At 40.5% G+C, this 5,171-nt stretch overlaps 1 pseudogene; it reads left to right on the forward strand.

The window, feature by feature from the left end:
• LOC102871496 overlaps window positions 1–4,573 on the forward strand; it is a 47,184-nt pseudogene extending 42,611 nt beyond the window's left edge.
• Window positions 4,574–5,171: the final 598 nt, after the last annotated feature.

Raw genomic sequence — 5,171 nt, forward strand, 5'->3', positions numbered from 1 at the left:
GCGTGCGTTCCCTCCGGCGGGCGGCGGCGTGCTTCCCCCGGCTGCTCTTCCCGGGTCTCTTCCGGGTCCCTCTAGCGGCGTTCCCCGGTCTGGCGGCGGCGTTCCCGGTCTGGCGGCGGCCGAATGCGTTCCCCCCGGCGGGCGGCAGGGTGCGTTCCCCCAGCTGGAGGCAGCATGCGTTCCCCCGGCGTTCCCCGGTCTGGCGGCGTCGCCCTCGCGCTGCGTCGCCCTCACGCTGCGTCACCCTCAGGACCCATTTTAAAATATCATGTGGATCCCTGTTTGGTGTTACAAAGTTCCACATGAGAGAGCCATCTTGGGAACAGGAAAGGGAAGAAAGCACTTCTGGGAGTTTTCTTCTCACTTTTCAATGCTGCATTTTCCAAATGTTATTAATTCTTTTTTAGTGACTTTTTACCCAGCTGCCATTGAGTTGATTCTGTCTCATGGCAACCTTGTGAATATCAAACCCTGTTCAACAGGATTTTTTAAATGGCTGATTTCTGGAAATAACAAGCCTTTTCTTTCAAATGCTTCTGGAGGACTCAAACTCCAATCTTTTGGTTAAAAGCCAAACATGTTAACCATTTATATCACTCCACTTTCTTGGTGAATGAGAGCTATGTATTAATGATCTGTTGCTATGGAACAAATTCACTCAAAGCATAAAATCTTAAAGCAGCAAACATCTTGCCTCGTACAGATTTTGAGGGGCAGGAATTCAACAACAGCTCAGTTATGTGACTGTGGCTCTAGGTCTTTAAAGAATTTACTGTCAATTTGTTGACCAGGTCTACAGTTACCTGAAGATTCAACTAAGACAGGAGATATGACCTGAAGATTTGACTAAGGCAGGAGATCTGATTTCAAGATGACTCCCTTGCATGGCTATTAGAGGTTTCAGTTCTTTTCAGACTGCTAATAGAAAACTTCATTATGAAGCCATGTAGACATGTCTACTTGATCTTTGTCTTATGACAACTGGCTTGTTCCAGACTGAGCAATTAGAGAGAGAAGGAGCAAGACAAGCAAGAAGATGTGGTGCCTTTTATGCCCTAGTATGATAAACATGATTTGGAGATGACTTTCAAGATTCTTGCTCCTTGGTGTTCAAGTCCTGTATAAGTCCCAACCTTTGTGTGTAATTAAGACTTCTTGTTGTTGTTATGTGTTGTTGAGTCACCTGTGACTCACAGTGATCCTAGGTACAACAGTCCTAACCCCTACTCTATCCTCTGTCAATCTTATTGTCTCTGAGACACCTACTCCCATTACTCTAGTCACCGAATTAATCCATCTCATTGAGGGTCTTCCTCTCCTGCACTGTCCCTCCATCCTTCCAACCATGACATTCCTTTCCAAGGATTGGTCCCTTCTTGCAACATGTCCAAAGTATGTCAGACAAATTTTCAGAAACAGCGCTTCCAAGGAGAAGCCTGGTTTAACCCTTTCTAGGATGAATCTGTCCATTTTCTTAGAAGTCCATGGTGTATTCAGTATTCTTCTCCAACACCACAGCTCCAAGGCATTAATTCTTCTATCATCCCTAGTCATTGTCCAGCTCTCTGTTGCATAACAAGATATTACAAAGACCATGGCCTGTATCAGGTGCTCCTTAGTCTCCAGTCTGACATCATTGCGCTTCAGTACTCTGTAGAGGTCTCTGACAGCAGAATTTCCAATGCAATATGTATTTTAACTTCTTGGCTGTTAGGTATCTCTGGTGGCCTAGTGGCAGGAAGCTGCACTGCAGTCCTAGGGGTGCACGGTTCAAATGCACCATTTGCTCTGCTGGAGAAGGAGGAACAATCTCCTCCTGTACCAGTCAGATCTGATTTGATAGTACAAACACTCAAATAATAAAATAATTTAAAAAAAACAAACGCAAAAAACTTTAATTTCCTGGCTGCCCATGGAGTCAAGCAAACTAAAGCTGTTTACAGTCTTGATCTCTTCACCATCCATCACAATGTTGCCAAATAGGCCCAATGGTGAGAATCTTTGTTTTCTTGATATTGAGCTTCAATCCATATTGTAGGCTCCATTCCTTACAGATATAATTAAAATGAGTTCCTATGGTTATGAAAAATTATATGTAAAAGATATTTTATAATTAAGGTTTTTAATCAGCTGACTTTCAATTCAATAAGAAGGAAATTATTCTGGATAGCTATGAACTAATAGTTAACCCTTAAGATTGATCAGAGATATTTGAAAGCAGAGATCTTCTTACTGGCATTTAAGAAGCAAATTGTGCTGTTAAGGATGTCATATGTCAAAGTCAACAGGTAGAGGCTAGGTACTAAGAGTTCTCCTGTAGACAAAAAAAACCCCACAACAACAAAGAAATCCTACAACCACAGGAACTAAATGCTAGTAGCAATAGTTATGCCTTTATAAGAAGCCTTTGAACCTCAGATTTTACTTTACGCCTGGCTGACACCTTGATTTCAGACTTGTGAAACACTTATCTCTGGAAACTGTATGAACTTAGAGGAAAGAAGAAAGCAGAAAATGAACTTCCAATATGCAAAAATTATGAGATAATAAACTTAGGAAAAAACATTAAGTTGTGTTCAGGATCGCTATGAGTCATCTATGACTTGATGCACTTAACAAGAACAAACGACAGTTAAGTTTCCAATTCTTGGTAAATGGCATCATGTTGAGAGAAGTGCAAGGTCAGAGAAGAAGAGAAGATCCGCAACACGATGGACTGATACAGTGACTGTAACAATGGGCTCAAGCATGTCTCATATTGTTGGGATAACATAGGATAAGATAAGATCTTAGATCTGTTGTTCACAGAATTGCTGTGAGTCATAGAGAGAGCTCTGCTGGCCTAATGGATAGAAAGTCATGTTGCCAAACCAAAGGTGGGTGATTTTAATCTATGGAACTCAGGTCTGCTTTCAATTGCTTTTGGTCAGTCTTCTAAGTGGTATAGCACTGCTTTCTCAATTTGCTGTATAGAGGTTGCGGTGATGCTAAACACCATGAAACTGATGTGTCAAATGTAATAATGATTACCTGTAGTGGACAGTGTTTGGTGGAGCTCCCAGATTAAAACAGGCTTGGAAGCAGGAGTGACATCCATTTCCAGTAGTTTGCCTCTGGAAATTCTATGAATTTAGCGGAATGACGAAAGTTATACAAGTGTTCAGGTCTTTCATTCATAGGGTTGCTATGAGTTGTATATGACTCAACAGCATTTAACAACAACAATTTGTTAATCAGCCGTGGAAAATTTGCACACTTAATCTCTGAAGTTTCAAATAATTTCTTCTGGATTTTTTAAATTATTTTTTAGAAGTGAGCCACTAAATTCACCAACACTCAAGGAGATGAGCATCACTTTGACTTTGTGGACATAGGGTATATGGAGTAGGCATAAAAGTAAATGGAGTCACAGGTTATGTTGAGGTGTTGAGGATACAGAAGATAGCAATGACCAACACACTTTCACCATCTCGAGCACATTCATACATTCATGCAAGATGACCACACAGCACAGGTAAGGCAGTCAAAATTTATTTTAGGAAAATACATTACAGTGTGGAATGCTAGTACTTTTTTTCTGTTCCCCCATTTGATCTTTTCTGAACAAACTACAGAACAATTATGAAAAAGTAGCCTGACTATGGAGAATTCCTGTGTTTAAAGTGAAAGTTACAATGTGTTAATAAGTCCCAGTTTGAACCTTACTGAAGCACTGACTTTGGGAAGCATTAACACCACAGAACTCCCAGATGGAACATGGTGATGAGTATTAGGGCAGGGTGCAGAAGACAGCCTGTTCTCAAAATCTTTTGGGAGTCTTACAGTGGACAAACATACTGTCTTTAGAACTGCATTCCATTTGCCTGATGTAAAACAATGAATGTCTTTTTGATGAACTGATCCCTTATACTTGATATCATGTTTGTACCATGAAGAAGTAGTGAACTTTGGTGATCTACTTGGACCATTTAAAACCTTCCTGTAAAATCATAAATCCTTGCTGAGAAATTCTTTACAAATGATGCAACAGTGATAGCCACACAATTATTTATTGTGATAGAGATGACATGATGATAAAGATAGCATAGTACTTTGGCTTCCGGTCTCTCCTCCTACCATCGTCTTGCACCATGGCCATTAAGTCAGACCAGATTGCATGCAGTACAGTCTGGTGTGTGAGATCATCAAGTGCTTTGAGCAGAAAGGATTCTGTCTTGTGCCTGTGAAGTTCCTTCAGGCCTCTGAGGAACGCATGAAGCAGCACTACATTTACCTGAAATATCGCCTATTCTTCCAGATGCTGGTGAAGTACATGAACTCAGAACCAATTGTGGATATGGTCTGAGAGGGGCTGAATGTGGTGAAGACCAAGCCAGTGATGCTTAGAAAGACCAATCTAGCAGGTTCTAAACCAGGCACCTTCATGGAGACTTATGTACTCAAATTGGCAGGAACATCATTCATGGCAGTGAGTGATTCAATAAAAAGTTCCAAGACATCAATCAATCTGTGGTTTAAACTAGAGGAATTGATTGATTACAAGTCTTGTGGCCATGTCTGGATCTATGATTAAGAAGACGCGAAGAAATCAGACTTTATCTTCCCAAAGAGTCACAGAAAAAGGAAACAAACAAAAAACTAGATTAATTCAAAATCATGTTTGTAATTTGGCAATAGTCATAGAAGTAAAAAGCCAGATGACTTCATAAGTGAACCAAAGATCTTGGATGAATTTAGTAGAAATCAATAAAAGCTTTGCCTGGTGACACCACCTCACAGTTCAATTTAATTTTATTTTTGCTGAGTCCAGTAGTCTAAGTATACTTGTTGAGTTTAAGCACACACACACAGACACATTGGTAGGCAGTAGGTAGAGATCAGAATCACAGTCCAAAGTCCTCCTTCCCACTAAGAGGCATCATAATTAGACTTCAGGTTAAAAAAAAAATGATCTCCCTCATTGGCTGTTGATGCCACTTTTATCATGATGATGATGGTTGTAGTAATACTACAAGCCTTCTTAAGAGAAAAGGCTTTGAGAAATGCCCAAAGGGTCTTCAGTCTCTTGGTCTCTGAAAAGGAAAGTAACAATTCCTGCAGATTGAACTTTCTGATCTTGCTGCAGAATCACCCTATTATCTCCAAGTCCTTCCTTAATTTCCCGTACTTTA

Source organism: Elephantulus edwardii, unplaced genomic scaffold, assembly GCF_000299155.1.
Source record: "Elephantulus edwardii isolate Elephantulus edwardi_28Jun2011 unplaced genomic scaffold, EleEdw1.0 scaffold00461, whole genome shotgun sequence".
Lineage (NCBI taxonomy): Eukaryota > Metazoa > Chordata > Mammalia > Macroscelidea > Macroscelididae > Elephantulus > Elephantulus edwardii.